Source organism: Plectropomus leopardus, chromosome 6 (genome assembly GCF_008729295.1).
Source record: "Plectropomus leopardus isolate mb chromosome 6, YSFRI_Pleo_2.0, whole genome shotgun sequence".
Taxonomy (NCBI): Eukaryota; Metazoa; Chordata; class Actinopteri; order Perciformes; family Serranidae; genus Plectropomus; species Plectropomus leopardus.
Window position 1 is genome coordinate 18,107,591 of NC_056468.1, and position 24,065 is coordinate 18,131,655.

Here is a 24,065-nt window from a genome sequence, read left to right on the forward strand (position 1 = left end):
AAAGGCAGAAGCCAGGACAGCGACATGGAGCTGCCAGGGATTGGTGAGCAATCAGATAGGGCAGAATTGATGACCTGGCTCAGGATGGATTTCTTGGAGCGGGCTGCCAGACCGAGGTAATACTTTCAGGCTCTTATCAGCACTGGCATAAGCTGAGTGCTGCATCACCCACTTCCCAGCGTCAGCTTATTATGAGAGTCCATGATGTGTGATTGCTTGTACTGCCTTTGTGTGTCCCAGGGTCTGTGTGCACTGGACACAGTTGGCAAGAAGAAGCAGAAGAAGAAGAAGAAGAGGAGGAATGCTAAGGGCCTTTGTCAAGGTAAACCCTCCACTTCCGCACTGTTGTAATGACATTTTGCAAAAATAGGTGTTTTGCAAGGTTTCCTCATATAAGCTGACTCATATAAGCTGGAGGTGTCAGTGAAGGAATTCTGCAAAGTTAAGTAGACAGTCATGTCATACTTTTCAAAAGATTGTCTCCCTGACATACATTTAGGTAATTTAGCATGTTTAAGCTTATGCATTCTTATACACTGTAAAATTCAAAAAGCTGATTTTACTCTGATACATTCAGAAAACCGATTGCCTTGACAAAGGCAAGTAAATATAACTACTAGTATTAATTTATGTTTACTTTATAGTAAAAGTTACTTAAAATTTATTTGAATGCAGTTAATCTTGTGAAGTTGTTGCTACTTAAATGTAACAGTAAAAATGAACTTAATCTATGTTTTAACAACTTAGCAACTTCAATAAACCAAATATACTGAGCTATTTATCTGTATCCTCCTATCTGTAAACTAGTCAGTCATATTGGTATAGTCGTAAAAATGTTTAAAATACATAACTAGCAGAAATCCTAACTTCATTTAAAAAATCCTGATGAAGGTAAGTCAGACTAACTTGGTTTACTAACACAACTACCACTTGGAAAGAACAAAGTAATCGCACTTGTCATTTTTAAGTTGCAACAACTTCAAAAAATTAAGTAGGCTAAATACAGCTAAATTTTAAGTAAACTTAACAATTACATATAAAAAAAAAACATAACTCAAGATGATTAAGGCAATTGGTTTCCTAGATTTGAAGATTAAAAGTAGGATCAACTTGTCAGATGTTACAGTGCAGGAGTCAGGTTTAGTGAGAGGTACATGTGATTCGTTAATACAGATCACTTAATAAATCTGAGCTCAAAAAGGACAATAAACCCTGATGATCACACAGCAGGCCAACTTTTGATATTGCAATATTGCAAGGTTTATTATCTGTATGGAATATTTCTCCTATAGGAGTTTCAAACCAATTAAGTTAAATAGCATTTTACAGTCGCCAATTCATAAACAGTAGATTAATTCTGCATGCTAATCACATTTAATTGTATTCTAGTCGCATGATAACACTTTATTTCTCCCTGTAGACCAGCTCCGGAGCAGCATTCAAGCGGCTTGAAGTGATTGTTGCTCAAGGGCACGTCTGCAGAGCAGATGCCTGCAGGTTTGAGTCCAGGTCCTCTCATAAAGGGACGCTGCCTTTAACCTTTAACTGGGCTGTTGATAAGGATAAAGGAGTGATTAAAGATCTCAATCTACATTCTGCCACGGCAATTTGTATCAGGCGTTTTTTTTTTCTTTTTCTTTTTTTTTCCGCGAATAAACAACGTGGTTTCAGACGCTTGGACGCCGAGCATCTCTATGGTAACAGTCCTCAATTACCGATGATTGGCCAACCCGTGGGAATGTTTCTATTCCCTGAGTACAGTGATTGGTCGGTGGGCGGTCTGTGCAGCCTGACAGTCTGCAGCGTTCCGGGTTATTGTCAGTCTCGGCAGCTCGGCACAAGGGCAGGACCGCATCCCGGAGCTGCCTCAAGCAGCTAGCTCTTTATTCAGACGTAACCATTTCTTATTTGGTTATTACACCAAAGAGAGTATCTCGGAGCTTCGCTTTCGAGGTTACTCCACAGCCTCGGCTGGAAATCTGAGTCTGAATCGGGAGGCAAGACATCTCAGAGAGGCTGCCGACACCACGGAGAAAGTGACGGACGGAGCAGAGCCTGATCACCGGGATTTTACATTGCATCAGTTTAGGATATTTCAGGCAGCTGCTTTGGCCCAGCCTTGATTTCTTTCAGGGTACCTTCACACAATATTGCCTAGATAATATTACTAACATTAGCATGATATTTTTCACCTAAGGTCGTCCGTAGTGAGCAGGCGGACCACTTTAAACCCGTGCGTAACAGCGGTGGATTTTGGAATACTGCGTAGCAGTTCAACCATCCAGTCTGTCGATTATCAGCGCTGTTTTTTGGAGGAATCTACAAGCGACAAGAAGAGCAACCAGGACCTTTTTTACTTTGCTCCGGAGGCTAAACGTCAAAAACACGAAGCGCACTTGGTGCGCAATCCTTCCGAGGACGCTCCTGAAATTGCCGACCTGCGCTTTTGCCCTCGACAAAAATTGGCAGCCGAGTCGAGAAAAAAGGCAAAGCTTATTAACTTTGCATGCTAGAGGCTAGAGTGTGGAATCTAATTCGCAGGGTTACCGGTATATTTGCATACCATCGGAAGAGGAGGATAAACTTAATCAACATTTGACATCGACAAAGCGGCTGCTGGATTTTGGAGAACAGAATGAATCCTTTTTAATTTGGACCGCAGAAGTATGAGGCAGATTGCTCAGTGAATGCTACAATCTGCATGGAGTTCTAGTCTGCACTACGGAGCAATTTATGGTAAATATATTTTTCTGGTCTTTTTTTTTTTTTTTTATCTAAGTCAGAATGGTTTGGGTCATTCTTTGTAACCATTAACGTAGTTACAGCCAGAGCCTGGCTAGATCCTTTTGGGATGGTAAATGGAGGAGCAGCAGAAAATAATGAATGTTTGTAAATGCTCCCTTTTGGGTGCTGCCAACATAACGATGTCTCAGATTTAAACCCTTTGTTTCCATGCGTGACCCACAATAAAGGAAGTGTTGTAAAATCGACTTGTTAGAGAGCCGCTCCCGAATGGCTTTAGGAACTGCTTTGATGTGTAATATTGGTCTTTTCAAGTATGGGTAGCAATTAAGTGTATTGTCGAGGGTATCGCACCGCAGGCACCACAGGCAGGAGAATATGTGGCACTAGAGGAGTTGCGGCTCAGAGCAAAAGGTGCAAATTTCTCATCTGCACGCCCCCGTGCGTCACCGCGTGTGGGGAGGGTGACTATAGTGACTGCTGCAATTAGTGATTTTTCACCCTGGAGTGTTAATGATATACAGTGTCTTTTTATAGCGTGTCTGCGTATTGTGACAAGCTTTTATCAAGGAACTCGTAAAATTCGTGGAGATGTGCGCAGAACACTGTAAAACTTTTCACTTTGTGCTCGGCGACATGGATGATGCTCTATGCTGCATTGAGGTCTGGAGGCAATTTGTCATTGTCCTGTGAATTCTTCAGCAAATGTATCCTCTGCAGCCCAAGCCTTGAATGCAAACAGAAAAAGTCTGATTATCCGGAGTGCATGTTTTGTTTGAATCTGAATGCTGGTTGATAAAGTTTAGGCTGTTTCCACTTGTGTGAACTTTGAGCCTCACGGGTTGCTGAGGTTGCTTTGCAATATTTAGTTTCATCGCTCACACTGCACATAAATGAGCCTGCACATTATGCTGACTGTGCAGTGAAAAAGCTGCACACAGTATGTTTTATCATTAGACTACAAGCATCCTCAAAATTTATCTTCCTCACTGGCTCCAGTCATTCTCTCTCCAGCAGCCCCGCAGACAGGCAGCTCACTGAATGTAATATGGGCCCCTACAGCAGGGCAGGCGCCCCCACAGTCAGGGCACCTGCCATAGAGCCTTCCTGGCTGTATTGAATAAAACATCCAGTGATGTATGAGGCAGGGGCTGCACCCGAGGGGGCAGAACTGCCTCATTTACTTCCTCCACTCTGCGCCTATGACCTGCTGAGCAAATTGTGCTCATATTAGCTCTGCGGCTGCTCCTCACCTAAACAAATAGTCTTCCCAGCATAATGCTTGCCTTAACTCAACATGAAGGTTGGACAAGGCAGGGGAGAACAGAATGGCAGAAAAGCTTTAATATCTAGGTCACTGAATTACCTTTTGGAGTTTGTAGCTCTTGTTTTGCCTCTTTATTTTTTGGCTTGCTGTTAGATCTTTTTTTTTTTTCTCTGTAACATTGGACTTTCAAGTGTCCTGCTGCAAGACTTTACTCACATTTCATCTCCCCCTTGCTTTCAACATGTTTCCTGTTGCTCTCTACTATCAACTGTCAAACAGAGCCAAAAAAAGTCCAGAAATAATCTTGAAAATACTTCCCGGTTAAAAAAAACTTGTGTTGCATAAATCCTGATCACATCAGCAAATTATTCTTTTCTACTTGTCGATGACTTTATAAAAACATAAATTGCTAAAGTAAAATCTGATCTGCTCTGCTCATTTTCAACAGCTGGAAGGTGGAGAACATATTTTAGCATCATCTTAATAAAAGTAATACAGCAGAAGAAGCCTGGTGCTTTTTATCAATTTGCAACTCAAACTGCATATCAGTTTGATTGATTGATAGCGTTTGGGTTCCTTACTGTATTCTTTGCTTATTAAAGCGCCTGCCTGAAGTGAATAAGTGAGCTCCACTCATGAATATCGTTAAAGTCGCTGAAGTTTAATTTCCTGCACTGTGTATTAATCTTTTTTAATCCCTGCATGGTTTGATTGTCTCAACACCTACCCAGAGGCAGCAAAACTCATTTTGGCACTTAAGATGACTAAAATAGTAGATACAGATGTGTGTGTGTGTGTGTGTGTGAGAGAGAGAGAGAGAGAGAGAGAGAGAGAGAGAGGGAGAGGGTGTGTGTGTTACTAAAGATCAACCCACCCCTGAAGTGTATAAGCCATGCATGTCAATTCTTGTGTGGACTCTATTAATGAAAGTGCGTCTTTATAAAAAAAAAAAGCATTTTAAAAACAGATTTACTGTCCACAAGCTCTATTGGTAGAAAAAAATATCGTCAATGTAAGTAATTGTGAAAAACATTTTCTGCTCCTGTCAAAGAAAAGATGAGATTTTTCTGTTATCCCAGAAAAACATCTTACTTCTTAATATCATCGGACACTTTAAGGAACATGAACGTTTTCTCTCAAAGCCATGTCACCAGCAGCTCATTAGACGCCTGATCAAAGTGTTTCATATCAGGAAAAGTCTACAAACAGTCCGTGTTTGAACACTTTTCATGTGGCAGGCAAACAAAAAGAGACGTGCCCTTTCTTGTACTTTACAATATTACATGATTTAATATAAACTCTGTTGTCCCTGCAGCCAGATTTGTCTTGCGCATCAGGATGTGGAGACAGAGCATGGGAAAAAAAGGCAACATAAAACAAAAAGCAGAAATGATTGCAGAGAAATAAACACACCCTTCAGCCAGTCAGTGTGAATGAATAGAGGTGAAAGCGGCGCTCAGTTTCCAGCAGAAATGACGGTGTTGATGGGATCCGACATAAAATGTACAGGCAGGATGAGCAGGAATGGTTCTGTTTGTGTATTTGATTTAGTGTTTGCAGGTTGCACACTTCTTTATGCTTGATGTAGTTCGCTGCAACACATCAAACTGAGCACTATATCTATTTTACTGCTAGGTGATTGGCCCTCAGTCTTATTAGCTTCATATCACACAAATGTATACAAAAATCTTCCATAAATTGACTGAGACAACTTTAAATACATTGTATGTTCATAAACAGCTTACAGTACAAGCATTGTTTGTGTTTGATGTGAAGTAGCAGCACAAAAATAGACTCCAGGCGTGTGATTGCATACATGCACCCCTGCAGTGTGTCTGATGAGTGCTATATGTTAGTGAGACGCTGTGTGGTTCTCTGCTCGTTACTCCGCCAATCATTTCCTGTTATGGTGAAAAGGTTCACCTGACCACAGCTCTGCTCAGGTGGCGGTTGGCAGCTTTTCATCGGTGCTATCTGCAGCCACTTAGCACATGACGGACAGCGACGATCTTCCGACCTCCTCCCTCTCTTCCCCCTTCAGCCCCTGTCAGACTGAATGGAAGTCACGTCTCAGCAGGCCCCTGAGGTTAATGTACAGCCTTTAATTTGGAAAGGTTAGGGCGGTTAGTCCATTTCTTTGGTTTGAAAGTGCCCTGTGAAATATAGTCAACAGGATGTGTGCAGTTTATATGTGGTTAATGAGTACACTAGTATAGAGAAGCTGTGCAGTTTATAGTTTGCTTCATAACCCAGGCAGAAAAGTGAGGGGAGGCAGGCTCCTTGCAAAGTGTTCTTGGTGGAAGAAAGAGAATAAAGCAAATCTGACAAGCTCTCCAACAGCGAATTTGCTCTCCTTAAAAACAATGCCGCTCTTGCCTTCCTCATGGTCACATTGATTTGTTCTGGGTGACAGTGCAGGCTGCTGTGAAATCACCCCAGCGCCATTGATCTCAAGGAGAGGAGGAGGAGAGGGAATGAGAGCCTGGCGACAGTGAGCAACACTGGGAAAATCCTCAGTGTGCCCTCTTCAACCTTAACCAGTAATAAAATGAAGGCTTTGGTTACTATCAGATCAGTCTCTGCTGTACTTCTTCAGCCACTGCATCGCGGTCTAGTCTGCGCTTTGATTTGTTTTGCAGGCCCGTGCGTGCTGTTTGATTTGCTATTGTGCCTCACCATGTTTCACATTATCAGCTGAACTCTTTATTGCCACTGTTTTCCATGCCAGAAGCAAGGCTGTTTTATCTCATGCAGGCCTCTGATTAATCTCTCCCTCTATGCTGGTGTACTTTAATCTTGAATGGGAGATATCTGATTCTCCTCGGCTATTGAGGAAGATCAAACTTTAATGGAACAAGGAACTGCACATCATCCTAATCTCCATCTCCCTGCATTTTGGTTGACTGCTCTCCCTCGGGCTTTGTAGCTTTCTGCAGAAGCAGGAAATACATCAGGCAGATAAGGTGTTTTCTCGTCATGCTTTGGTAATTTATTCCCTGTTGACAATGACCACCACTTTACATCTGTGCTGTTTGATTATCTGGTTGAAGGAACAGCAGGTAAAAGCAAGGGGATTGATTGACACCTACAAATGGCTATCCTGTATGACCTGAACATATGAAACTGTCTACACGGGCTTTAATTGGGGTTTCTTTCACAGTTCAGTCATTCCACAAGAAAAAAAACGTGCTCACCCTTTCTCTGTTTATTGACACACAGGAGATGAGGCTATGTGTGACCTACGTCATCTGTCTATAACAGCCGCAGGAAAGATACGTCAGCCGCATGGATGTATTAAGGTTCAGTGCCTTTGATTACATGACAGTCAATCCAGGAATTAGCTATTGACCGCTATTTCCACCATTCAGTCCCTCCATATCACTGAATAACGGTGCACATTATGCTGACCAGCATCCGGACTGTGACTGGCTGGATGCACATTGTTGCAAATGGATAACACTTATGGAGTGTCACACCTCCCACAGACGGTTTGTGTCTGTGACAAAAAGAGGCTATTACCCAATTCTAAGGCGGTTGCTGTAAGGTAATGAAATTTCCACTGACTGGAGAAAACAATGTTGTCTGGTCCGGATTGTAATTGCAGAAGCCACCTCACCATTTTCCTTCAGTTCAGCGTGAATGCAACACGATTTAATAAAACTCTGGAGATTTTTATCATTTATTGCCAGGCCTGGCAGCCACATCAGGGAGAGTAAGCTGAGGCTTGCACAGATAAAACTCATTCAATTTTACTTGTTGAATTTTAACCAAGCCGGAGAGCATTTACAAGAGAGCCGGCATATAACCCGTAGGGAAACGTTTATGTGTTTGTATAGGGCTGATGCAGGTCAGCTATATTGTTAATATAAAGCAACCATTTCCTTAATCTAAATGGAGGAGTAGCCTGGAATTTCCGTCATTTTCTCCCGTGTTATTATTTGTGTCAAGAAAAGGGTTGGAAATCCGTGGGATATTAGGCCCCGAGGCCAAAGAGCTTATGTGTGCCTGCCTCCACTCACATACAAAAACATAGGAACATTGACATGAGGACATGTATGGACACACACACACACACTGACACAGACACACACACACACACACATATACACACACACACACACTCCTAGCCCTGTTTTATTACCTCCTGCCTGCTGCTGGAATTGCTTTCCTCCCTCGAGTGAGCCAGGCAAAGCCGGCTTTATTGTGTTAACCTATTTGTGTGTCAAGAGCGATTGCAGCGTTCTTTATCTCTGTTTGTATTCGGACGGGGAGACGGCAGAGAGAGAGCGAGGAAGAGGGAGAGAGAGTTGCGGAGGAAAAGAGAGGAAGGGGGGTTTGCACAGGAGCCAGGCAAGCCACCGGAGTTAGACGGATGGCCGGTCACCTCGCTCCACTCTGGAGGATAATGACTGGTTGCTTAGCAATAACCCACCCCCACCCACTTCCAGACTTGCATCCAGAGTAATCACTTTTTTTCTCTAAAAGATTTCATATATAATTATAAACCCACTGCTGGCCTTTGAAATCTGCCTAATGGGTCTTTTCGTTTATTTAGCAGAGTGGGTTGAGGGTGCGAGCTGGAGATTTTGGTGTGTGTTTATGGAGGAGGGGGGCTGCTTATCAACTCCTGGTTATTGTAGATTGGTGTGTGTGTTTGTCAGCATGTGTTTATATCTGTTCTGGGTTGAGCAGTTGGTGGAGTTTGACCGGGATTACGATGAGGCCAAAGCTATATTTCCTGCTAGATAGCTTCTGCTGTTCAACCCTTGACCTCCGTAATGCTGCAGTGGCAACGCTGCATTCAAATAGATGCATCTGCTCACACAGTCACATATTCTGGCTTTTTGATGGCCGACCAGAGGCTATGAGTGCTGCTTCTCGTGAGCTCTTAGTTTTATTAACATTTTTATTGAGTTGAACAAATTGCTGACCTTTTGTGGCATAATGAATAGCCTGGCCTGCTTAGGAAAAGAGAGTTTTGGCGGAAGTGACTGGCATCAATCCAAGCTGTTTAACTCATGATTTGCAGTGTGTTTATTCAGCAGATGACAACATTTAATACTGTTGAGTGTTTTCCAACATTTCAATTCTTTTCTGGCTGCTTTTTTTTCAAATTGTACTCCTCAGTCTGGATGTTAATCTATATGCTGTCTTTAACCTGCACTGTTCTCCAGCAGGTCTCCATAATTTTAGGTAACTGTGTTTTTAAGTGGCAGGATGAAGGTATAATATCTGAACATGACCCCAATTTAAACTGCCTTTCATCACCAGCAGCCATTGATGTTGGCACAAAGTCCGAAGTCGTTTTAATGCTCAGCCAATTATCCTCTCTGCTGTTGGAAATAGATTTCCTTCCGCTCCTCTTTTATGAAGAAGTAAAAAATTAATTTGAAATTCCCCATCAAGTTCATATTAAACTTTTACTTGTTTATGACGATAAAAACAGACCTTGTGGATCAAATTAAATGTTTTGACTTATGCAAGTGTAGCCAGTTGGTGTCACATTAGTCTGTTCATTTTTGGATAGACAAATTACAATTCACAAAAAAAATCTGTTTTGTTAATGGAGCTTCTTCAAATAATGTCAGCCGTGTCTGATATTTACCCATCTGTGCTCTCTCTCTCTCCATATCCCTTTCGGTGCCATCTTTCCATATCTGGGCTCATGCACCATTGCTAAGAGTGACAGCTTTGCACGTCCTGGGAACTTCATACAGATAAACTAAACATACAGCGCTATCCCCCACCCCCCATCTCCGTGGCATGCTTCTGTGGCTGCGTCTATAGGAACAGCTGTCCAGCTGTCACCACAGCCAGCCAGTCAGCCGCTCTCCAAGGCAACATCTGCAGAGACTGAACGCACAAGGGCAGCCTGCCGTTCTCTGCTCGTCCCCAAAGACCATGAAAGTGTGTCAGGCCTTTTGGCTGCACATTACCGCTGACCACATCAACCGTATCACTGGGTTTTGATTGAACGTTATCTGCTCCTGTGCCACTTAAATAAGCTCCACGAGGCATCAAACTTTTCTTATTTTCACCAACGTCCAGGGATCTGTCACCAAAGCGATTATTACAAAGGTTCCTAAATACAAAACATGTGACAGTACAGCCAAAAACACACACCATATTATTGTATCCATTAATAGTCATCTGCCTCTGCATGGATATGTGTGTGTACGTGCGCATGTGTGTGTGTGTGTAAACAAAATCCCAGCGAGCAAGGTGCAATGGCCTGGAACTGACGAGAACCCACTGGGAGAGTCTCTCCTTGATGTAGCCCCCCACTCCCCCTCCCCACCATCTTTTCCTCCTGGCAGCGGAGCGATGGTGAGGCGGGCGGCGGGGGGGCACGGAGCATGTGAGCCGGGAGATGAGCAGAGCTGCAGTCCCCTCTGTCAGCCACAAACTAGGATCAGGGAGATCGCATGGGACCCTCTCCTGGGATGAGAAAAGGGAAGAAGGGAGAAAGCAGCTGTTCGATGTTTTTCTCTCACTTCTTCACCAGCTCACTTGTGTGTGTGTGTTTTTGTTTTTTTTACCCTCTCTGTCGTCTTCTCTGAGGCTGTCATTAGCTTCTGTCATGCTTTTTTTTGGTGGGTTTGTCTTTAAAGAAGGAAACGCTCTGAGTGTTGCTGTAGACATGGATGAGATGAAAATTTGCTCTTTGAAAGTGTCATTATCATTCCTGCGCCTCTTCTTGTTGTTTTTAGGAACTTTTAAAGCACTTGATTTCTTCATCAGTCCTCTTGGTGACTGAGGGCCTCTCAGGCATACTGTGCCCATCCCCACAGACAGCTGCAAACTCATACAGGCTCTGGGCGAAGTTTGATGGATCCTGTTTACTGGAGCTGAGAGAATGCCTGGGTATCTCAAATTAAGTGTCACTTAAAGCTTGTCTTTTAGTCAGCTTTCCATTTTGTTCCCCCATCTCTAGTGACAGCACCATGCTGCCAATTGTAACAGGGATTGAGAGGAAGACATTTGGTGATTACACATTCTGTCATGATTGAGGGGTGAAGCCAGCAACTCGAGGCAAAACCAAATTCCATATGGCTGCAACGAAATCCCTCCACCCATAGTGAGTTACACTCAAACAGCCCCCTGTCCCGATGACAGCGAAATCGCCTGCTCATGACTTATCGTTTTATCATTCAAATTTCCCCCATTGATGCCTGCCGCTGTGATTGACAGCTGGGCTTGAAAGCCACAGCTATCTCAATTGAGCTGCGGCAGCCAGTTGGTAACCGTGACAATGGTCTCTCCTCTTTGCCTTGTTTTCACACTTTTTCTGCTGTCACAGAAACCTCACTGCTTGCTTCTCTGCCAAGACAGCATCCTATTAATCTTTTAAATAAGGGCCGCAGCTCGGCAGTATTGTTTGCAGAAAACCGAGAGGACCTTGCGAGACCACACTGAAAAGGAAAAGGGGGCAACCGGGGCTGAATCCGTCTCATTGTGGCAGGAAAGCTGAGCCTCCGTGAAAACCAACAATATTAGAAATCTAATAGCTGCTGTGGAGATAGATGATGCCGAGGTCTGAATATAGCCAGCGCTCTCTGGCCCCACCTGATGACTCTGAGGGCTCTCTTGTCTTCTGCTGCTCTCAGCTTTGCTCTCCAGGTGCATTTTGTGCTTTCATCTGCATCATGGCACTCTGAATAAAAGCCTCTGTGTTTATGGCCATTTTCTTTCTCTATACACTTATTGATCCCTTTCAGCGTGCTTGGAAAAGGCTTTATTTTTTCAATTCTGGGCTCAAGCATAATAACAGACACATATTCTGAAATGGCAAACCATTGATGTATTGTGATGTGACCTGGGGAAGGAAGAATTATGGCTCAGCCCTTTGTCCCTCTGTACTCAGCTGACAATTTGTTTGAAGGAAACACAAACATGAATGAAATACCAGCATCCTTGCGCACAAATGTATGTTTCTTACAACCCAGAAAAACCTATCTCGCCTCTATCTTGAAAAGGCTTTTTGCACTCTTATTTCATGGACTAGGCTTTTGTGTTTAATTAGGTGTGATTTGTGAACATTTCCCAAGTGGTAGAAAGTCTTTTTTGAGTCTCTGTACTTTCTTGTCAAATGGTTGTTAATGGAGAATTGCTGCAATGCTCCTGACACCTTCTGCTTTGTAATGAGAGCCTTCCTGTGCAAAATAGCCCCATAAACCAAACCTTTCAAGGATGAGGAACATGTGGCGTCAGTATTTGGGAGCTCAGTAGTTGGGATGTTTACGGCATATAACGGCACTGAAGTTATTTGATCATCGTATACCTTTGTTGTGTCTTTGTCTTGTCTCATGTCCATGGAAAGAAACCCAGCGATGCAGGGCACCCTAGCTGACCATATGACTCCCAGGTCAGAGCCACATGATAGCAAGAGTGCTGGTCAATGGAAATGGATATACTTTCCCCTACAGGGAGCTATGACTGCTTTGTGATCATCTGTGTGATCACGCACCCGTGCGCACACACACACACACACACACACACACACACACACACACACACACACACACACACATTTGAGCATGTAGCTATCCATAGCTGTTCAAGCTCTGTCTCACAGATGCTTTGAAAACACAGCAAATTGATCCATTAATAATGACTTCAGAACAATATAAAACCACTATTTTTATGGGCTTTATTCTGACACATCCCTGTAATCTCACATGATGCTGCTGGAAGAATGTTGAGTCTGAACAATAAGGAATCAGTGAAGTGAAGCATTTGGTTTTTTAATTATGTACTCGAATAACTAGAAAGATTGTGGCCTGGTTGTGTAATATTTGACACCAGCTTTAAGTGTATCCACTTCAGTTTTTCATGAAAAAAAAAATGTCCTGAGGGCACTGCAACAGTTTTGCAGTAGTAAAGGTTTTCTCTCCTCTCTGTGTATACAGCCTCACTGCAGTGCTTTTTATCAACAATGAAGTTCTCTCTTTCTGTGCACAAAGACGAGTGTCTAACAGTTGGTCCTTGAGATGTGCGTTAAACTGCGAGTCTGTGTTTCCTCTGAACATGCAAATGTGCACACGCAGGGATGTCTTTTTGTTCTTGTTTGCAGGTTAAACACAAACACTGCTGTCCCAGATTCACACACAAGCCCCCACCACCTGAGTCTGATCCCCGGCAGCCAGCCACGAGCCTCCTCCTCCCCTCCACCCGTCATCCAAAAAAGATTCTCTCGGTTCCTCCAGATTCAAAGCGCTCACATAACTCGACTGTGTTGAAGCATGCCCCTCCTCTCTGACCCCTCCTTCTGGAGACAGCACTCTTGACCTGCTGCCCTATTGTTTCCAGCGGGGATGGATGGGGAGCCGCTTCTGCCGGCGCGATCCTTCACTCAATAGCTGCTCCATCTGTTGACTGCGTGACTCTGGGTTACAAGCAGGGATTTTGCTCCGTCTGTGCAGGGTGTGAATGGAGCTATCTCAGGGGGCTTCCTGAATAGGGTTTTAAAACTGCAGTAGCAGGGTGTTGTGATGCCCCTCACACCCCACCCCTCCACCCGTCATCAGCCCAACACAGCCGGCTGGGTGTGTGCAGGATGAGAGGCCTTCATTGTGCCTGTTCACAGGCCCCTAGGCAACAGGGTCACCTTGTCCCCAAACAAATGCTGCCCTCAGTGGGATTGTTGGCACTGTCTGTGTTTCTCTGTGTGTGTGTGTGTGTGTGTGTGTGTGTGTGTGTGTGTGTAAGGGGGGAGTGGGTATTTGAGTTTAAGAATGCATCATCGGGAAGAGGGCAGAGGCCTTGGCTGCGAGGACATTTATCTAACATCTCTGCCTTTCACATCAAGGCCCATTCAGCGCAAGCCGTCTGCGTCAGGCTTTCAAAGGGCATCCCAGATAGAGAAACACTCTGGGCTGCTTAACAGGTCAAACTGTTCTCACTGAGCATTTAGACCAACAAAGCTGCTGATGTCATTTTTTATTTCTCTTGTACATTCAGCTCAGAAAGAAAAAAAAAAAAACCTTTTGAAAACATTATCCGTGTTTTGTCTCTGCTGAATTTGAGTTTCCATCTCTTAAAATAGTGGAAGAGTGCTGCTGAGGCTGGTCTGTTCAGTGGTTCGTCCTCTTTAGTGGAGTATTTGTGAACAAAAAGCAAATCTGTGGCTGTTTTGACTGCTGGTTCACCTTCAGTAATTAATGTTGAAATTGCAGTCTGCCAGACATTTGTGCTGAGGTCCTCTGTCTATCTGCGTGGGAGTTGTTATTTGGCATTTTCTCTTAAGTGAAAATAAGCAGGATACAACCCTCTGGGATCCTTTTCTTTCTCCTGAATAAAAATCCCGTCAACTAAAAGAAAAGCCCGTATTTGGGATTATTTTGCCTTTGGAAAGATTTTTTTTAGTACAATACAGATCCAAATAGTTGTACATATTTATTTATCAGTGCTCTTTAAAACAGTTTTCTCTTTCGTGGCTTAACTTGCTTTTGACAGTGTAAATAAGTCAGCTGCAGTTTAATTCAGTTCTCTTTCTTTTTGTTTGTATCTAAAGGGGGGTCCTACAAGCACCCTCATCTGCCTTGTTTCCTGTTCTTTTACTTTATCGCGGAGCAGCAGTCAGCCACAACTTCACCACTGTGGGGCCTGAACCCCTCAGCTGTCACAGGATGTTCCCAACACACCATTACCTCAGTTAAGATGATTAAAGTAGTAGGATCTGCTTTCCTCATGTCTTTTGCACATGTGTTTCACCTCTACCTTCCTCCTCCGGCTTAGGAAAGACAAAGTGAGCAACAGTATCAGACAGAGAAGCAGGCGGTTGGTTCAGGCATGGAGCCCCCTCACCAGACGAGACGGAGTTAAAGGAAGAGGGGGCTGCCGAGTGGAATGAGTATAGGTAGAAAACTGCAGTGACAGCAGAATGAATAAATTGAAAAATTCTCTCATTGTAAATTGTCTATCGCTCGTGACAAACGATCTGATAGGCGAGCGGCCCGGGTTTCCGACGCATCCGTCCCAATAGAGCTGTGAATAACTGGTCTATCTCCACACTGCTTAGCACTGGCCCCACACTTAATAATTCATACAGTGTGAAATATTTTCCCCGGTACAGATATGCCAAAGAGCTGCCGCCAGCAGGCGGGGGCGGTGAGGGGGGTGTCCCTGCGGTGCTAATTTGGGGAATGGTGACGTGCATAGATTTCTAAGGGGGCTCTAGTTTAGAGGAGATGCCTCAGACACATTTGCTCTCCTGTATGCTCTGTCTGTTGTTGGAAAGAGACGAGCTGGAGATGCAGAGAGTGAGAGAGTGTAGATGACATTTAACTCATGGCTGATCTGCCTGGAACCGGGAACGGAGGAGCGAAATACATTTCCATTTAAGCTGACTGAACACAGTTATCGGTGACTGTGGGGACAAAAGGAAGCTGTAAACCTGCTAAGTAGTTTTTGCTGTTTGGCTCGGCGAGTGTTGCGGTCACAGTTGACATCAGCGGCAGCAGGTGTCTGTGGGCACCTGCTTTATGTCTTCTGTTTCCATCAGGTGACTCCATGTGCCTCAGGCTCCTGAAGGAGCTCAGCAGCTAAAGGCAGCTCTCATGGTCCCTGACCTTATTGTCCCCCTCATTCACAGCGCTGAGCTCACTCCACCTTATTCTCCACGGCAATGAACCCAAAGCAATAATGGCCTTGCTCGCGTGTGCACGAGCGCGTGCAGATTTGTGCTTGTCTGTGATAGTGTCATGCCATGTGTGTCATTTTTGTGCAACAGTGCTGTGTGGTTTTGTCTGGTGCGTTCCACTGAGCAGTCCTGTACAAACTGGGTTTTTATGGTTCGCATTCAGGCCCTGATACCAATTATGCAAACTATTAAAAATTTAAGGAGGACAGTCTTTTATAATTTAATCCTAAAGTAATAGATTCTATTAAAAATGCATGAGAGGAGCTTTATAGATGGAGCTAGAATTAGTGTCTATCAAAGACTCCAGTCAAGGATGCAGGGGGAATGGGCGGCAGGAGTGGTGGTATTGCCTCATTATTCAAATAGGATATGATTACCATAGAGCAGGAGTCCCTCAGAGCTGAAGCTGAGCTCGCTGGCCACTGTGATCACAAACAGGAGGAGTCTGGTTGGGCTCCTCAGAGGGAGCTCTCCCCTTTTCTGGTGATAGAAACTGGTTTTAAATTTCCTGTTTTAACTTTCACAAATGGGATTTGAAGTGACGTTTGATTTGTTTTGGTTTAAAGCATTCTGCTGTTGAACTACTCTTTGTCTTCTTGGGTTTCTCCTCCCTGGTGTTTCACTCGAGATTGTTTAGTCTTGTCCTTGCTGAAAGCATGTAGAAAGTGTTCAAGCATGAAAACAGGAAGCCTGCAGTCTTGTAACTTAATGGCTCATGCAGCAAGCGAGCGGCAGACCTTTTACTGGCCTTGGTATTCCTTGGTTTACCCCACAGAGCTTCCTGGACAGGTGAAAAGCAAAGACTTAACACAGTGCTGTTTTTAACAAAACAGCCATATTTACGCAGTTTTACTTTTAAACTTTTCAGTCATTTTGTTCTCCACTGTATCCCTCCCTGACAGGGGGGAGCGAGTTAAACTGTTTTTCTGCATCACAGGTTTTATGGAGTACAGATAGCCGTTGAATTTCCCTCTGTTGTCATTGTGATTTGCTTCAATAATTACAGGTGGAGAACTGCAGCGATTCAGATACCAAAACAGTCTCTGAAAAGGCTCGGTGCTTATTAATGTGCTGTGAGAAGTGGATTGAAAAAGCCAATAAAAATTGGAACCCTCATGAAGCTTATATGGATTTTAAGTTCTGCCTCTGAGGTAAATTCCTCGCCTTTTTGATGTAATGGTTGCCTGTTTATGGAATAAATCCAACAGGCTTAATCGATCATCTCCGTGGAAAGGTCAAGAGGAGAAGCTCTGGTGTTTGAAGTGCTTATCCCATGGAGGAGTGCCAGAAATGTGACACCTCCTTATGAGTGGGCGGCGGCGGGCAGATTAGTGACGGACAGGGTGGCCCAGGGGGATGATTTAGGGAGATTCAGCTCTAAATACTCTGTGTATATCAGAGAGAGAGAGAGGGAAAAATTATAAGCTGCCTTCCCCCAATCCCTATTTTCAACAGAAAAGCATATTAGTAGATTATAAAGAAAAATTCCAAAAAGAGGAGAGAAAAAAAAGAAAATGAGGGAGGGGGTTGGGGGTCACAGCTGGTGGTGAAAGGTGAACAAAAGTTTATTGGTTTTAACCTCCTGTCCACGCTTTCTGTTTAATGTTGCTTGAAGTTACCAGTCGGTTTCATCCCTCTGCAGTCTAATCTAATCTGGAGTGGGTGGCTTTGGGCAGCATCTGTGCTCCGAGTTGAAATAGGGCTTTCTCTCCGCCTAATCCTCTATCCAGGGATCACTCAGTAGGGTGAAGACAATTACCAGCCTGCTCTCTCATGCTAATGGAATCTCTAACTAGATCTTACAGAAAGAGGAAAAAATAGACGGAGGAAGAAGAGAAGCAGGGACAATGGCGCAGAAAGATGACCCAACTAAAATGGGTTTTTAGATTACCATTTAATTATTGATAGAGACCCAGTTGTAAGGCCTAAGGTCAGGATTTGGAGAGCATTTTCCGAGAGAGGAGATAGATTATCAAGTTATTTTGGTGTGTATGTGCGTGTGTGTAGGGGGGGGGGCAGGAAGTTGCTGAGACAGGACTGATGTCACCGACATATCAGCAGCTGTGTGCCAGGTAGTCTGCCTTTCACCTTTTTATCACCTGCCTCCAGCAAGGTGTCTGGAGTGGTTTTAAATTGCATTAATATGCAGGAATTTATAGATTGCCTCCCTTGGCATTTCTGAAGGGAGGGGAAGAGAGTATTACAGTCTCCATCTGCACTAATTACTGGGTCTTGGCAGTGTTACCTGTCTCTTGTGAAGGACAAACCAAGGCAGCGAGCAGTAACACACAGAGCAGAAGGAGCTCATCTGCTGGGGAGTCTTCAGGAAGAGGGATGTCTCCGGGGCGTTTTTACTCTGATATGTTTGATGTGTTGGGAGCCTTGACTACCATAAAAAATCTCTGCTAGCAACATCAATAAACTAAATGACTCAGTCCAACTTCCTTCATCTGGAGCTGCGAGAGAAAAGCTAACAGGCTCTCCACCTGATTCTGGTGACAGTTGCACGCTCGCTCAAACTGTTGTAGTTAAATGTATCAGCATATATCTTCTGTTAATCCCGCTGGAAATTTAAATTGACTGTCTCCAGTGTGTCAGAAGATTTAAAGTCACGGCAGCTCAAGAGTAAATCTTAACAGGTGGAGACCAGCCTCCTTGAAGTGTAGTTCTGAGGCCTGAAACAGGGAGCGAGTCTTTGGTCCAACAAATAAATCACAGGGGCGACGAAATGTATCAAAAATCCTTGAGAGGGGAAAAGATAATCAGTTTGCGCATATGCTGTTATCTCCGCGATGACCTCGCTTCTCAATTCTCTCCGTGGCTGGTCAAACTCGCTGATAACGGCAGCCCTTATCGGGTTGCTTTTGTCATGGAAAGCGCCTACCGTTTTAAATCATTACAACCTGCCCATTTTTTCGCTCTCTGCAATCATTGAGCAGTGACACCAAGACCTTGCCTGTGAAAACAAGAGATCGATGCTTTAACTCTTCGCACTTCAGGTAGCTCACCGGCTGCCAGCTCGCCAGCTTTCTGCATCAAATCTGCATGCTGCGATTCCTCCGCTCGCTGTGGGTTTCTCAGGTTTCTGTGTTTGTCTGTCGGCCTGTCAGAAAGACTTCTTGGATTGCTGCTGCACGACAACATCTTGCTGGTGTTTGTGCCATCTGTGCCTTTAGCCAGCAGGTGATTACCAACCGCAGACTCACCTCCCACTCTGTCCAATTGGATTCCCTCTGCTAGCATGGTGAGGGCCGGCTTTGGGAAGAAGCAGGAGGACAACAGCTGGATAGCACAAATTATGGAGTAAAGGAAAAGGCTGCTGAGTCTCAGCCACAAAAACTGCAATGAGGAGGGAAAAAATGCTTCCTTTTCCCAGCAAGCTTAGCTGTGAGTACTCGTGTCATCCTCTCTTTTATAGTCCGTAATATCCAGCAGAGCAAAAATGGCTTTGTCACACTTCAAATATATCAAATGAGATCAGTGTCAACATTTCGACGGTGCACTACTTGATTGCCTTGTGGGCTTCACAACACACTAATGTTATGCATGACTGACTATTGGATCTATGACACCCTCCAGTGAAAGACGGCATAGTCGTCCTTTGGACCATGGGAATTGGGGTCACCTTAGGCCCTGCAGAGAGCGATGTTTGGAGTCAGGCGTCGGCAAGTGAGAGCCGAAATCACATTGTTTGAATTTAATTATATTCCATTGATTTATTGAACACCCATTAATAAGCATACATTTTGAGGCAGGGCCATTTTGCGTAAAGGTTTTCTCTTTCTCTCTCTCTCTCTCTCTCTCTCCCTCCCTCTCTCTCTCTCTCTCTCTCTCTCTCTCTCACTCGCTCGCTCTCTCCCTCATTCGCTCGCCTGCTCACTCCATTTCATCATAAATTGACATAAGCCTTTCTTTGAAGTTCAGGAGCCAAGCTGAGGAATGACAGCACAACAAACAATGAACACAACACAAAAAGACAATGAAGACTGTTTGAATATTCAAGTGAGCCACCATAGGATGGGTAGAGGGAGAAAAAAAGAACCCTTGTTTTATTGTTGTTGTGTTAAGCCGTGAATGGACCTGTCTGAGACAATAAAGGATTGTGTCACATTGGGATAAGAAATTTTGCAATATCAACAATGCTTTACAAATGGTGTGTAATAAGGTTTACTGGGGAAAATATAAATCCTAGCATGAAAACCAAGAAAGCGCAGCTCATTTTTCACATTTGGCTGAAGTTAGTGTGGAGGGTTTGTGATTTATGTGCGAAAGTCCTGCCTGGTGAGGTTGCATCTGCGGCAGAAATCTGTTTTATTAAGAGTGATATTTAGTTTTTAATACAGCCAGGTTTAATTTCAAGTGTGGGTAAAGTGAATTAACTGTTTTTTTCTAAACATGTTATACGTTTGAGAAAATTCTTGTAGAAAACATGTGAAAAAAGTGTAAACTATACAGTACTGCATTGTGGTGTTGGACCTGTTTTTCACAGTTTATGTGTCCAGGATTTTTTGGGTGGGCCTGAATTCATGTCTCGATGACCCACTGTAGCCATCTTTATCATAATCCCTCCCTCTTTATATGAAACATCAGTGTCATTTTATAACAAGCTGTCTTAGCTCTGCCAGTCTAATAAAGTCTAATAAACAGATAAATAAACATTTCTGTTAAATGGCACATTCATAGTAACACAATCAAAAATGTACCCTTTCATTCTTGTTGCCCAAATCCACTACCAGGCCCACCTGCTAATGTTAGCTTTGTGCTAACATTAGCTGCTGAACAAGAGCCTGTTGCTGCACAGTGGCTCATGCTTCAGGTCAGGGCCTTCAGCAGACATGCATTCAGTTTTGAAACCTAATTTACAAACTTTCTGACTTTTTTAATCACTCAAATTTGGCTGGGTCATTAAGACTAGGTATTGTTTAAAAACTTACAATACAGTAAAACCAGTACCCCTAAAGTGATACAGTGTACTTTATCCAATACCCATAACTTGAAGTGGCGAACGTTGGTGGCACACCTAACTTTCAAGAAAACATGTTTAACTTTACCACACTACAGACTGTAGTATGGGTTGTAGCTGCTGCTGAGGGAGTGTGAGCTCTGCTTTGGGGACAGTTGTGAGCGTCTGCCTGGTTGCACACACATAAGGACAGGGCTAACCTTTAGCATCACACAGCTAACCTTTAGCATCACACAGCTAACCTAGCCGTTATTAGTGAGTTTAACGTCAAAGTTGAGCTGTTATGATGTTGATGTAAGTCTGCTGGGACCGTTTAATGGCTCTGTGTTAGCCACTGTTGCTGTTAGCCCCTGCCAACTGATTAGCTGTTGAACTGACTGTTCACCAATGAGAGAATCTGGAGACGGCAGCAAAAGAGAGTAGGATGATTCAGGAGGGAGTTAAAACGGTCCAGGATCATTTTACTGGAAATGTTTCAATTCCAAAATCACTTGGTACTAGGTATGGGCAATACTGTAAAGGTATCAAGTACTAATACTCAGTCCTAGTGGTTAGTGCCACATTTTTCTGTAGTGTGACAAACTCATGACACATACTTATTATTGCTTTACGTGGACTCTGATCCCTTGCAGAGGTTTTCTATAAACAGACGTCCTCTGGTGTATCTGCACTCAACAGTTCAGTATAAACTCTGCAGCTACCCTCCACATCTGTTCAATATGTCACAACATGCGCAGGGTTTCTGTGTGAAAGTGGTATTACATGACAACTGATGCTGCTGTCTCGCAAAACAATGCAACAATGGCTGAGGCAATAAGAGGAGAAGAGGATGTGTTTCCCCTGTGGTTTGTCTGACAATCTTAAGCCACACTCTCATTGCTCAAAGTCCCTTGCTGGCATCTGCAGGAGCACCGAGGCTCAGTCATGTTGTAAGAGCACCTTGAATCTACTGTAGCCTACTGGAGACCAACAGATCTTTACTGAGGGGACTCTCCCAGTGTTGGATCAAATGCATGTGTTGGGTTTCAGACAGCACATACAACTTTTAAAGTAGAGACGAAATGAAAAAGGCCTTTTTAATCCTTTTTGATCAAATTGGCAGATAGTTTGTGCACATGTTTACTTCCTGTAAAACAAAATATGGGTTGTGCTTGTTATAAGCTAGTGCCAACCAATTTCAACCAGTAATATCTTAACATCCACCCATCATTCAGTCTGCAACTTTTAGCGACACAGCTAGTTAGCTATCTAGGAACAGCATGTTACGTCATGGCTTCATTTCCCTAAAATATCATGGTTACAGGCTTTGGGTTAAATTTTATTCACTATTCAGGAAAGTGGTATCTGTGACAGCACCAGATAATGCGCAAGTTTGTTTTTCTGGGTTGTTGTTTTTTTTTTTTTAAGGTGGAGTGCTTCAGCAACATTTCATGGAGCACACGATGCGTTTCATCTCTCTCCCAGACAGATAGGGCAATAGCCTACTATCCAGCCGGCAATACACTGTAGGAGCTCACTGTTATGACGCTCAATTTTCAGTAATCAAACCTTTGTTTTCATTTCCAAAACAAAATGGCTACAGTATAACTTATTCACTCATTTATCTAAATCCCTTTCTCGTCCTCGTCTTGATCTAATACTGAAGGAGTTGTGTGTGGGGTGGTCGTCTGTAGCTTCATATTGGACAAAACTCTAAACCCGCCCATTTTTTAGGGGTCTAATTAAAGACAAAAGATTTAATTTAAATCCCTCTTGTAACTGTACACCAAACAAATATTCAGTTTCACTGGGAAATAGTCACAGTACAGAAGCGAAAGACACGTCAAATTACATTTCACTTGGATTTTGAATCAGAAATATCAGTTATTTTTGTTCTGTGTAGTTTAGTTTGTTGTAGTGGTGCTTTACATCTCCTTGCTATTTGTTAAATTTTAATTTTCATAAGCAAAGGAAAATGCGAGTAGTTTTATACAGCTACAAATCAATGATTAAATTTCTTGTGATGCACTATGGTGCATTTAGAGTCTTGTCACATTGCTATTTTTATTGTACAGTGTTGTTGAGCTTCAAGCTTAATGAGTTTAAAGTTTGCTTAAATTAAGCTGTTTTCAGTGCTCGTTTTCTTTTCTTTTACTGTAAATACAGTAAATGAGTTTGGAGGTCTCTCTAACAGTTTCTAAAGTCTTGGTCTTTCTTACATTCTTGACTTTTTCCTCCTCTGTCAAGTCTCTAGTATGACACATAAACATCTCTGAAAGACACTCTGATCTTGATCTTATAGGTGGCAAGAATATGCTTCGTGAAAAGCTCACCCAGTGTTACTTTAGCCTCTTAATTAGCTCTCAGGTCAGAAAATATTTCCTTGCACTCCCACATACACGCTCAGGGCACTTCACATGTGATCAGCTGATGTCAGGGTCAAGCTGATCAGGGCTTAGCTCGCTGCATGCCCCTGTGCACTGCTCCCCTATAGTGTAGGTGTAAAAAAGAGCAGTATGCAGAGACTTACATAACTGCTCCTGTGGTAAACTCTACCAAAAGCTGCACATGTAATACTTCAGAGATTTGCCATCTCTGGTTGTTTCCTACGTAGTGTTGGCCTTGGTAGCCATAGTAAAACAGGAACAAGCCTGCTAGAATTTTCAAATATATATAAAGACATTTTATTTCAAAATAAGCAAAGTATGTTTTTAATCCAGGGTGCAGGTAACAGAAGCAGTGGACAGAACCATGTGAGCTGGACCACAGTGGGAATCCCGTTCACCGTAGCCAAGTTGACCATAGCCAAGTGAAGGCTACTGTCTATCAAAACTATTGGATTGGTGGACCTGCTGCACTATAAATACTGCCAGACAAGCTTAAACGTCCGGTTACTAAGATTTAGTAAAATTTAGTGGCATCAGTGATGTTTGCAGATTGCAACCAACAAAAGCTTCTCCTGGTTAGGATTCCTTCAGTGTTCATTGTTCAGGAGGTTTTTACTGAGAGTCAAATTATCTACAGAGGTCTCTTTCTCTCCAAAACACACGAACCACCTGTTTAAAACTGGTAAAAGTACAGAATTAAGTGGTTTCATGTTACAAATCACTGTTTCTCCTGCACTGTCCGCACTTTATAGACAGTGTGCTTGCCTAGTACTTACTGTACTACGTGTGCTCTGCCTCTGCTAGCTTAATGTTTGCTCACCTTATTTCTGATCCAGACATTCAGGATGCTTTTACCGTTAACTGTATTATCTGCAGAGGTCTCTTTCTTTCCAAAACAGACAGACCTGGTGATTTTTAACCAGTAAAATCAATGGATAAATTGTCATTTCAAAAAACAGGTGTGTTTTCAAAACTGCTCATTACAGAGGGGCTGTAAACCACTGTGGCTGTTGCAAAACCAAGAATGGCCAGATCTAGAGCCAGTTTTGGGTATGTCCATTCTGGGCCACTGTAGAAACAATGCAG

At 43.4% G+C, this 24,065-nt stretch overlaps 1 protein-coding gene across 2 annotated transcripts in view; it reads left to right on the forward strand.

Moving 5' to 3' along the window:
* Nucleotides 1-262: 262 nt before the first annotated feature.
* The window catches only part of fam222a (family with sequence similarity 222 member A), a 54,496-nt gene continuing 30,693 nt past the window's right edge, over nucleotides 263-24,065 (forward strand). Inside the window, exon 1 of one of the 2 annotated variants that reach the window (XM_042488701.1) lies at nucleotides 263-322. The gene's annotated coding sequence lies outside the window, so the exon portion shown is untranslated. Of the gene's footprint in view, nucleotides 323-1,846; nucleotides 2,737-24,065 lie in introns of those variants that run through there. The other variant, XM_042488700.1, reaches the window with a different exon arrangement.